Source organism: Rattus norvegicus, chromosome 5, assembly GCF_021556685.1.
Source record: "Rattus norvegicus strain SHRSP/BbbUtx chromosome 5, alternate assembly SHRSP_T2T, whole genome shotgun sequence".
NCBI classification, from domain to species: Eukaryota; Metazoa; Chordata; class Mammalia; order Rodentia; family Muridae; genus Rattus; species Rattus norvegicus.
Genome location: NC_141538.1, coordinates 50,029,813 through 50,042,098, shown reverse-complemented (window position 1 = coordinate 50,042,098; position 12,286 = coordinate 50,029,813).

Below are 12,286 nucleotides of genomic sequence, written 5' to 3'. Positions count from 1 at the left end.
ATTGCTCTGGCTAGAACTTCAAGAACTATATTGAATATGTAGGGAGAGAGTGGGCAGCCTTGTCTAGTCCCTGATTTTAGTGGGATTGCTTCAAGTTTCTCTCCATTTCGTTTAATGTTAGCAACTGGTTTGCTGTATATGGCTTTTACTATGTTTAGGTATGGGCCTTGAATTCCTATTCTTTCCAGGAATTTTATCATGAAGGGGTGTTGAATTTTGTCAAATGCTGTCTCAGCGTCTAATGAAATGATCATGTGGTTTTGTTCTTTCAGTTTGTTTATATAATGGATCACGTTGATGGTTTTCCGTATATTAAACCATCCCTGCATGCCTGGGAGGAAATCTACTTGATCATGGTGGATGATGGTTTTGATGTGCTCTTGGATTCGGTTTGCCAGAATTTTATTGAGTATTTTTGCGTCGATATTCAAAAGGGAAATTGGTCTGAAGTTCTTTGTTGGGTCCTTGTGTGGTTTAGGTATAAGAGTAATTGTGGCTTCATAGAAGGAATTCGATAGTGATCCATCTGTTTCAATTTTGTGGAATAGTTTGGATAATATTGGTATGAGGTCTTCTATGAAGGTTTGATAGAGCTCTGCACTACACCCGTCTGGACCTGGGCTCTTTTTGGTTGGGAGACCTTTAATGACTGCTTCTATTTCCTTAGGAGTTATGGGGTTGTTTAACTGGTTTATCTGTTCCTGATTTAACTTCGGTACCTGGTATCTGTCTAGGAAATTGTCCATTTCCTTTAGATTTTTGAGTTTTGTTGAGTATAGGCTTTTATAGTAAGATCTGTTGATTTTTTGAATTTCCTCTGAATCTGTAGTTATGTCTCCCTTTTCATTTCTGATTTTGTTCATTTGGACACACTCTCTGAGTCCTCTCGTTAGTCTGGCTAAGGGTTTATCTATCTTGTTGATTTTCTCAAAGAACCAACTTTTGGTTCTGTTGATTCTTTCTATGGTCCTTTTTGTTTCTACTTGGTTGATTTCAGCTCTGAGTTTGATTATTTCCTGCCTACTACTCCTCCTGGGTGTATTTGCTTCTTTTTGTTCTAGAACTTTTAGGTGTGCTGTCAAGCTGCTGACATATGCTGTTTCCTGTTTCTTTCTGCAGGCACTCAGCGCTATGAGTTTTCCTCTTAGCACAGGTTTCATTGTGTCCCATAAGTTTGGGTATGTTGTACCTTCATTTTCATTAAATTCTAAAAAGTTTTTAATTTCTTTCTTTATTTCTTCCTTGACCAGGTTATCATTGAGTAGAGCATTGTTCAATTTCCACGTATATGTGGGCATTGTTCCCTTATTGTTATTGAAGACCAGTTTTAGGCCGTGGTGGTCCAATAGCATGCATGGGATTATTTCTATCTTTCTGTACCTGTTGAGGCCCGTTTTTTGACCCATTATATGGTCACTTTTGGAGAAAGTACCATGAGGAGCTGAGAAGAAGGTATATCCTTTTGCTTTAGGATAGAATGTTCTATAAATATCCGTTAAGTCCATTTGGCTCATGACTTCTCTTAGTCTGTCTACGTCTCTGTTTAATTTCTGTTTCCAGGATCTGTCCATTGATGAGAGTGGGGTGTTGAAATCTCACACTATAATTGTGAGGTGCAATGTGGGTTTTGAGCTTTAGTAAGGTTTCTTTTACGTATGTAGGTGCCCTTGTATTTGGGGCCTAGATATTTAGGATGGAGAGTTCATCTTGGTGGATTTTTCCTTTGATGAATATGAAGTGTCCTTCCTTATCTTTTTTTGATGAGTTTTAGTTGAAAATTGATTTTATTTGATATTAGAATGGCTACTCCAGCTTGCTTCTTCTGTCCATTTGCTTGGAAAGTTGTTTTCCAGCCTTTCACTCTGAGGTAGTGTCTGTCTTTGTCTCTGAGGTGTGTTTCCTGGAGGCAGCAGAATGCAGGGTCCTTGTTGCGTATCCAGTTTGTTAATCTATGTCTTTTTATTGGGGAGATGAGGCCATTGATGTTGAGAGATATTAAGGAATAGTGATTATTGCTTCCCGTTATATTCATATTTGGATGTGAGGTTATGTTTGTGTGCTTTCATTCTCTTTGTTTTGTTGCCAAGACGATTAGTTTCTTGCTTCGTCTAGGGTATAGCTTCCCTCCTTATGTTGGGCTTTACCATTTATTATCCTTTGTAGTGCTGGATTTGTAGAAAGATATTGTGTAAATTTGGTTTTGTCATGGAATATCTTGGTTTCTCCATCAATGTTAATTGAGAGTTTTGCTGGATACAGTAACCTGGGCTGGCATTTGTGTTCTCTTAGGGTCTGTATGACATCAGTCCAGGATCTTCTGGCCTTCATAGTTTCTGGAGAAAAATCTGGTGTGATTCTGATAGGTCTGCCTTTATATGTTACTTGACATTTTTCCCTTACTGCTTTTAATATTCTTTCTTTATTTTGTGCGTTTGGTGTTTTGACTATTATGTGACGGGAGGTGTTTCTTTTCGGGTCTAATCTATTTGGAGTTCTGTAGAGTTCTTGTATGCCTATGGGTATCTCTTTTTTTAGGTTAGGAAGTTTTCTTCTATGATTTTGTTGAAGATATTTACTGGTCTTTTCAGCTGGGAGTCTTCACTCTCTTCTATACCTATTATCCTTAGGTTTGATCTTCTCATTGAGTCCTGGATTTCCTGTATGTTTTGGACCAGTAGGTTTTTCCACTTTACATTATCCTTGAGAGTGAGTCAATGATCTCTATGGAATCTTCTGCTCCTGAGATTCTCTCTTCCATCTCTTGTATTCTGTTGGTGAAGCTAATATCTACAGCTCCTTGTCTCTTCTTTTGGTTTTCTATATCCAGGGTTGTTTCCATGTGTTCTTTTTTGATTGCTTCTATTTCCATTTTTAATTCCTTCAACTGTTTGATTGTGTTTTCCTGGAATTCTTTCAGGGATTTTTGCGATTCCTCTCTGTAGGCTTCTACTTGTTTATTAATTTTTTCCTGTGTTTCTCTAAGGGAGTTCTTCACGTCTTTCTTGAAGTCCTCCAGCATCATTATCAAATATGATTTTGAAACTAGATCTTGCTTTTCTGGTGTGTTTGGATATTCCATGTTTGTTTTGGTGGGAGAATTGGGCTCCGATGATGCCATGTAGTCTTGGTTTCTGTTGCTTGGGTTCCTGCGCTTGCCTCTCGCCATCAGATTATCTCTAGTGTTACTTTGTTCTGCTATTTCTGACAGTGGCTAGACTGTCCTATAAGCCTGTGTGTCAGGTGTGCTGTATACCTGTTTTCCTGTTTTCTTTCAGCCAGTTATGGGGACAGAGTGTTCTGCTTTCGGGCGTGTAGTTTTTCCTCTCTACAGGTCTTCAGCTGTTCCTGTGGGCCTGTGTCTTGAGTTCACCAGGCAGGTCACTTGCAGCAGAAAAGTTGGTCTTACCTGTGGTCCCGAGGCTCAAGTTCGCTTGCGGGGTGCTGCCCATGTGCTCTCTGTGGTGGCAGCAACCAGGAAGATCTGCGCCGCCCTTTCCGGTAGCTTCAGTGCACCAGGGTTCCAGATGGCGTTTGTTGTTTTCCTCTGGCGTCCGAGATGTGTGTGCAGAGTGCAGTCTCTTCTGGTTTCCCAGGCGTGTCTGCCTCTCTGAAGGTTTAGCTCTCCCTCCCACGGGATTTGGGTGTAGAGAACTGTTTATCCGGTCTGTTTCCTTCAGGTTCCGGAGGTGTCTCAGGTGCAGCGGTCCTCCTGCTCATGGGCCCTCCTCCACGGGAACCCAGAGGCCTTATACAGTTTCCTCTTGGGGCAGGGATGTGGGCAGGGGTCGGCAGTGTTGGTGCTCTGCGGCCTCAGGAGTGCCCACCTGACCAGGCGGTGAGGTCTCTCTCCCGCGGGGTCTGGGCGCAGAGAGCTAGTACTGCTGTATTTTAATACTTTAATATTTTCTACTGATTTTTGTAAAATTAAATTTGGGTGGAATGTCGAAAAACATTTTTGATGTGGAACAAGTTTGGGAATATGTTTTTCAGGTTCTTCATTCATTTAGGAAAAGCTTTCAGGACCAAAGCTCAGGTTTGAGAAGAGGGTAGGTAGTAATCACATCTGAATGTTATATATATCATACTTTGAACTACCTTCAGATATTAACCTATGTTTATTTTCATTTTTAGAAGTAAAATATTTAAATTCTAAGCAATTTTACACAGTCTTCTGTGTAACATTTTATGCAATTCCACATGTTAAGTACAGTATATTGTATGAAGATAATCATAATCACAGTTTTAATTACTTTTTTTTCTTTTACTGAATTGGCACTGAAGCTCCACCTATTTGGAAGTAGTGACCTATCGAAGAACTAAAGTCACTATTAGCAGAGAGTCAGCTAACATTCAATAATTAAATAGTGATAATAATTAATGTGAAAATTAAGCATCAAGTGCACAGAATGTTTTCAAGTTACTGAAATATCAGTTGTTGGCTTTAACAGCTCAATTCTTCCCCTGCCTTTTCTTCTCCCCTTTCTAACTAAAGATTAAGATTTAAACGACCCCTGCCTAAGACAATGGCTGCTATAAACCAGTGCTCCTGAGAAAGTTTCTATTTACGACATGGTCAGGCTTATTGATCTCTCAGTAAGACACATTCACTGTAATTTATGCTTTAGCAATAGTTGTGTTCATGGATAAAGAAATTTCAGAATGAATTTGCAGCTAACGAACTATATAAATGTCTAAGTAATTACCTTGGGCAGGCTTATCGGTCAATTAGAATTATTACACTTGTTACTGAGTTTTTAAATACTGTGTGTATACAGGTGGCAGTTGTTCCTTTGGTACATTGCATTTTTCTGCTATAAACAGAGAACGACCCAATAAAATGTCAGGACCCCTTAAGTACTTTATATGAGTGTATGTGATTACAGAGGAGTATATGAGGATTTACTAGGTAAATATAAATGGGGATGAATGCCTGTGAATGCATGTGCCGGTCTGAAGTCTTACTGAAAGCAATTCTTTTTACTATAGTTATTACTATTAATATTTTTTTCTATTTAAAATGAATTTATTGGTCTAGGTGCCTATGTTTGCTCTGGTTACAACTTTAAGATTTTTTTTTTATTAACTTGAGTATTTCTTATATACATTTCAAGTGTTATTCCCTTTCCCGGTTTCCGGGCAAACATCCCCCTCCCCCCTCCCCTTCCTTATGGGTGTTCCCCTCCCAACCCTCCCCCCACTGCCGCCCTCCCCCCATAGTCTAGTTCACTGGGGGTTCAGTCTTAGCAGGACCCAGGGCTTCCCCTTCCACTGGTGCTCTTACTAGGATATTCATTGCTACCTATGGGGTCAGAGTCCAGGGTCAGTCCATGTATAGTCTTTAGGTAGTGGCTTAGTCCCTGGAAGCTCTGGTTGCTTGGCATTGTTGTACATATGGGGTCTCGAGCCCCTTCAAGCTCTTCCAGTTCTTTATCTGATTCCTTCAACGGGGGTCCTATTCTCAGTTCAGTGGTTTGCTGCTGGCATTCGCCTCTGTATTTGCTGTATTTTGGCTGTGTCTCTCAGGAGCAATCTACATCCGGCTCCTGTCGGTCTGCACTTCTTTGCTTCATCCATCTTGTCTAATTGGGTGGCTGTATATGTATGGGCCACATGTGGGGCAGGCTCTGAATGGGTGTTCCTTCAGTCTCTGTTTTAATCTTTGCCTCTCCCTTCCCTGCCAAGGGTATTCTTTTTCCTCATTTAAAGAAGGAGTGAAGCATTCACCTTTTGATCATCCGTCTTGAGTTTTGTTTGTTCTAGGGATCTAGGGTAATTCAAGCATTTGGGCTAATAGCCACTTATGAATGAGTGCATACCATGTATGTCTTTCTGTGATTGGCTTAGCTCACTCAGGATGATATTTTCCAGTTCCAACCATTTGCCTACAAATTTCAGAAACTCGTTGTTTTTGATAGCTGAGTAATATTCCATTGTGTAGATGTACCACACTTTCTGTATCCATTCCTCTGTTGAAGGGCATCTGGGTTCTTTCCAGTTTCTGGCTATTATAAATAAGGCTGCAATGAACATAGTGGAGCACGTGTCTCTTTTATATGTTGAGGCATCTTTTGGGTATATGCCCAAGAGAGGTATAGCTGGATCCTCAGGCAGTTCAATGTCCAATTTTCTGAGGAACCTCCAGACTGATTTCCAGAATGGTTTTACCAGTCTGCAATCCCACCAACAATGGAAGAGTGTTCCTCTTTCTCCACATCCTCGCCAGCATCTGCTGTCACCTGAGTTTTTGATCTTAGCCATTCTCACTGGAGTGAGGTGAAATCTCAGGTTTGTTTTGATTTGCATTTCCCTTATGACTAAAGATGTTGAACATTCCTTTAGGTGTTTCTCAGCCATTCGGCATTCCTCAGCTGTGAATTCTTTGTTTAGCTCTGAACCACATTTTTAATAGGGTTATTTGTTTCCCTGCGGTCTAACTTCTTGAGTTCTTTGTATATTTTGGATATAAGGCCTCTAGCTGTTGTAGGATTGGTAAAGATCTTTTCCCAATCTGTTGGTTGCCGTTTTGTCCTAACCACAGTGTCCTTTGCCTTACAGAAGCTTTGCAGTTTTATGAGATCCCATTAGTCGATTCTTTATCTTAGAGCATAAGCCATTGGTGTTTTGTTCAGGAAATTTTTTCCAGTGCCCATGTGTTCCAGATGCTTCCCTAGTTTTTCTTCTATTAGTTTGAGTGTGTCTGGTTTGATGTGGAGGTCCTTGATCCACTTGGACTTAAGCTTTGTACAGGGTGATAAGGATGGATCGATCTGCATTCTTCTACATGTTGCCCTCCAGTTGAACCAGCACCATTTGCTGAAAATGCTATCTTTTTTCCATTGGATGGTTTTGGCTCCTTTGTCAAAAATCAAGTGACCATAGGTGTGTGGGTTCATTTCTGGGTCTTCAATTCTATTCCATTGGTCTATCTGTCTGTCTCTGTACCAATACCATGCAGTTTTTATCACTATTGCTCTGTAATACTGCTTGAGTTCAGGGATAGTGATTCCCCCTGAAGTCCTTTTATTGTTGAGGATAGCTTTAGCTATCCTGGGTTTTTTCTTATTCCAGATGAATTTGCAAATTGTTCTGTCTAACTCTTTGAAGAATTGGATTGGTATTTTGATGGGGAATGCATTCAATCTCTAGATTGCTTTTGGTAAAATGGCCATTTTTACTATATTAATCCTGCCAATCCATGAGCATGGGAGATCTTTCCATCTTCTGAGGTCTTCTTCAATTTCTTTCCTCAGTGTCTTGAAGTTCTTATTGTACAGATATTTTACTTGCTTGGTTAAAGTCACACCGAGGTACTTTATATTATTTGGGTCTATTATGAAGGGTGTCGTTTCCCTAATTTCTTTCTCGGCTTGTTTCTCTTTTGTATAGAGGAAGGCAACTGATTTATTTGAGTTAACTTTATACCCAGCCACCTTGCTGAAGTTGTTTATCAGCTTTAGTAGTTCTCTGGTGGAACTTTTAGGATCACTTAAATATACTATCATATCATCTGCAAATAGTGATATTTTGACCTCTTCTTTTCCGATCTGTATCCCCTTGATCTCCTTTTGTTGTCTGATTGCTCTGGCTAGAACTTCAATAACTATATTGAATAAGTAGGGAGAGAGTGGGCAGCCTTGTCTACTCCCTGATTTTAGTGGGATTGCTTCAAGTTTCTCTCCATTTAGTTTAATGTTAGCAACTGGTTTGCTGTATATGGCTTTTACTATGTTTAGGTATGGGCCTTGAATTCCTATTCTTTCCAGGACTTTTATCATGAAGGGGTGTTGAATTTTGTCAAATGCTTTCTCAGCATCTAATGAAATAATCATGTGGTTCTGTTCTTTCAGTTTGTTTATATAATGGATTACATTGATGGTTTTCTGTATATTAAACCATCCCTGCATGCCTGGGATGAAGCCTACTTGATCAAGGTGGATGATTGTTTTGATGTGCTCTTGAATTCGGTTTGCCAGAATTTCATTGAGTATTTTTGCGTCGATATTCATAAGGGAAATTGGTCTGAAGTTCTCTTTCTTTGTTGGGTCTTTGTGTGGTTTAGGTATAAGGGTAATTGTGGCTTCATAGAAGGAATTCGGTAGGGCTCCATCTGTTTCAATTTTGTGGAATAGTTTGGATAATATTGGTATGAGGTCTTCTATGAAGGTTTGATAGAATTCTGCACTAAACCCGTCTGGACCTGGGCTCTTTTTGGTTGGGAGACCTTTAATGACTGCTTCTATTTCCTTAGGAGTTATGGGGTTGTTTAACTGGTTTATCTGTTCCTGATTTAACTTCGATACCTGGTATCTGTCTAGGAAATTGTCCATTTCCTGAAGATTTTCAAGTTTTGTTGAATATAGGTTTTTATAGTAAGATCTGATGATTTTTTGAATTTCCTCTGAATCTGTAGTTATGTCTCCTTTTTCATTTCTGATTTTGTTAATTTGGACGCACTCTCTGTGTACTCTAGTTAGTCTGGCTAAGGGTTTATCTATCTTGTTGATTTTCTCAAAGAACCATCTTTTGGTTCTGTTGATTCTTTCTATGGTCCTTTTTGTTTCTACTTGGTTGATTTCAGCTCTGAGTTTGATTATTTCCTGCCTTCTACTCCTCCTGGGTGTATTTGCTTCTTTTTGTTCTAGAGCTTTTAGGTGTGCTGTCAAGCTGCTGACATATGCTCTTTCTTGTTTCTTTCTGCAGGCACTCAGCGCTATGAGTTTTCCTCTTAGCACAGCTTTCATTGTGTCCCATAAGTTTGGGTATGTTGTACCTTCATTTTCATTAAATTCTAAAAAGTTTTTAATTTCTTTCTTTATTTCTTCCTTGACCAGGTTATCATTGAGTAGAGCATTGTTCAATTTCCACGTATATGTGGGCATTGTTCCCTTATTGTTATTGAAGACCACTTTTAGGCCGTGGTGGTCCGATAGCACGCATGGGATTATTTCTATGTTTCTGTACCTGTTGAGGCCCGTTTTTTGACCAATTATATGGTCAATTTTGGAGAAAGTACCATGAGGAGCTGAGAAGAAGGTATATGCTTTTGCTTTAGGATAGAATGTTTTATAAATATCCGTTAAGTCCATTTGGCTTATGACTTCTCTTAGTCTGTCGACATCACTGTTTAATTTCTGTTTCCATGATCTGTCCATTGATGAGAGTGGGGTGTTGAAATCTCCCACTATTATTGTGTGAGGTGCAATATGTGTTTTGAGCTTTAGTAAGGTTTCTTTTACGTATGTAGGTGCCCTTGTACTTGGGGCATAGATATTTAGGATGGAGAGTTCATCTTGGTGGATTTTTCCTTTGATGAGTATGAAGTGTCCTTCCTTATCTTTTTTGATGACTTTTAGTTGGAAATTGATTTTATTTGATATTAGAATGGCTACTCCAGCTTGCTTCTTCTGACCATTTGCTTGGAAAGTTGTTTTCTAGCCTTTCACTCTGAGGTAGTGTCTGTCTTTGTCTCTGAGGTGTGTTTCCTGTAGGCAGCAGAATGCAGTGTCCTCGTTGCGTATCCAGTTTGTTAATCTATGTCTTTTTATTGGGGAGATGAGGCCATTGATATTGAGAGATATTAAGGAATAGTGATTATTGCTTCCCGTTATATTCATATTTGGATGTGAGGTTATGTTTGTGTGCTTTCATTCTCTTTGTTTTGTTGCCAAGACGATTAGTTTCTTGCTTCTTCTAGGGTATAGCTTGCCTCCTTATGTTGGGCTTTACCATTTATTATCCTTTGTAGTGCTGGATTTGTAGAAAGATATTGTGTAAATTTGGTTTTGTCATGGAATATCTTGGTTTCTCCATCAATGTTAATTGAGAGTTTTGCTGGATACAGTAAACTGGGCTGGCATTTGTGTTCTCTTAGGGTCTGTATGACATCAGTCCAGGATCTTCTGGCCTTCATAGTTTCTGGCGAGAAGTTGGTGTGATTCTGATAGGTCTGCCTTTATATGTTACTTGACCTTTTTCCCTTACTGCTTTTAATATTCTTTCTTTACTTTGTGCGTTTGGTGTTTTGACAATTATGTGACGGGAGGTGTTTCTTTTCTGGTCCAATCTATTTGGAGTTCTGTAGGCTTCTTGTATGCCTATGGGTATCTCTTTTTTTAGGTTAGGGAAGTTTTCTTCTATGATTTTGTTGAAGATATTTACTGGTCCTTTGAGCTGAGAGTCTTCACTCTCTTCTATAGCTATTATCCTTATGTTTGATCTTCTCATTGAGTCCTGGATTTCCTGTATGTTTTGGACCAGTAGCTTTTTCTGCTTTACATTATCTTTGACAGTTGAGTCAATGATTTCTATGGAATCTTCTGCTCCTGAGATTCTCTCTTCCATCTCTTGTATTCTGTTGGTGAAGCTTGTATCTACAGCTCCTTGTCTCTTCTTTTGGTTTTCTATATCCAGGGTTGTTTCCATGTGTTCTTTCTTGATTGCTTCTATTTCCATTTTTAATTCCTTCAACTGTTTGATTGTGTTTTCCTGGAATTCTTTCAGGGATTTTTGCGATTCCTCTCTGTAGGCTTTTACTTGTTTATTAATGTTTTCCTGTGCTTCCCTAAGTGTGTTCATGTCTTTCTTGAAGTCCTCCAGCATCATGATCAAATATGATTTTGAAACTAGATCTTGTTTTTCTGGTGTGATTGGATATTCCATGTTTGTTTTGGTGGGAGAATTGGGCTCCGATGGTGCCATGTAGTCTTGGTTTCTGTTGCTTGGGTTCCTGCGCTTGCCTCTCGCCATCAGATTATCTCTAGTGTTACTTTGTTCTGCTATTTCTGACAGTGGCTAGACTGTCCTATAAGCCTGTGTGTCAGGAGTGCTGTAGACCTGTTTTCCTCTCTTTCAGTCAGTTATGGGGACAGAGTGTTCTGCTTTCGGGCGTGTAGTTTTTCCTCTCTACAGGTCTTCAGCTGTTCCTGTGGGCCTGTGTCTTGAGTTCACCAGGCAGCAGGCAGCTTTCTTGCAGCACAAAATTTGGTCTTACCTGTGGTCCTGAGGCTCAGGTTTGCTCGTGGGGTGCTGCCCAGGGGCTCTCTGCAGCGGCAGCAACCAGGAAGACCTGTGCCGCCCCTTCCGGGAGCTTCAGTGCACCAGGGTTCCAGATGGTCTTTGGCTTTTTCCTCTGGCGTCCGAGATGTGTGTGCAGGGAGCAGTCTCTTCTGGTTTCCCAGGCTTGTCTGCCTCTCTGAAGGTTTAGCTCTCCCTCCCACGGGATTTGGGTGCAGAGAACTGTTTATCCGGTCTGTTTCCTTCAGGGTCCGGCGGTGTCTCTGGCAGGGGTCCTGCCGCTCCCCCACAGGAGCCCAGAGGCCTTATACAGTTTCCTCTTGGGCCAGGGATATGGGCAGGGGTGAGCAGTGTTGGTGGTCTCTTCCGCTCTGCAGCCTCAGGAGTGCCCACCTGACCAGGCGGTTGGGTCTCTCTCTCACCGGGTCTGGGAGCAGAGAGCTGCTGCGGGCCGGGATCCGCGGGTGTGGGACTTCCGGTAAACACAGAACGTGCCCGGTCCTAGAGAAATTCTGCTTCCGTGTGTCCCAAGCTCACCAGGCAGCTTTCTTGCAGCAGAAAATTTGGTCTTACCTGTAGTCCCGAGGCTCAGGTTTGCTCGTGGGGTGCTGCCCAGGGGCTCTCTGCAGCGGCAGCAACCAGGAAGACCTGTGCCGCCCCTTCCGGGAGCTTCAGTGCACCAGGGTTCCAGATGGTCTTTGGCTTTTTCCTCTGGCGTCTGAGATGTGTGTGCAGGGAGCAGTCTCTTCTGGTTTCCCAGGCTTGTCCGCCTCTCTGAAGGTTTAGCTCTCCCTCCCACGGGATTTGGGTGCAGAGAACTGTTTATTTGGTCTGTTTCCTTCAGGGTCCGGCGGGGTCCTGCCGCTCCTGGGCCCTCCCCCACGGGAGCCCAGAGGCCTTATACAGTTTCCTCTTGGGCCAGGGATGTGGGCAGGGGTGAGCAGTGTTGGTGGTCTCTTCCGCTCTGCAGCCTCAGGAGTGCCCACCTGACCAGGCGGTTGGGTCTCTCTCTCACCGGGTCTGGGAGCAGAGACAAGAATAGAGATTCTTAGTGTGAAGTTTCTAGGTTGAAATTCTTAATTACTTTCTAATTGGATGAATTTTTATAATTCTATATGTATGAACCTTCTATTTGCAATTCTGTTTTTCTCAATGCCCATATTTGTAAAATGGAGCTGAATAAATGTCTCTGGGGTTTAAGGAAAGTTGCTGAATAAATCTAGTATAAATGTTCTTAATTATGATCATGGAAAAATTATATTACTAACGTCCA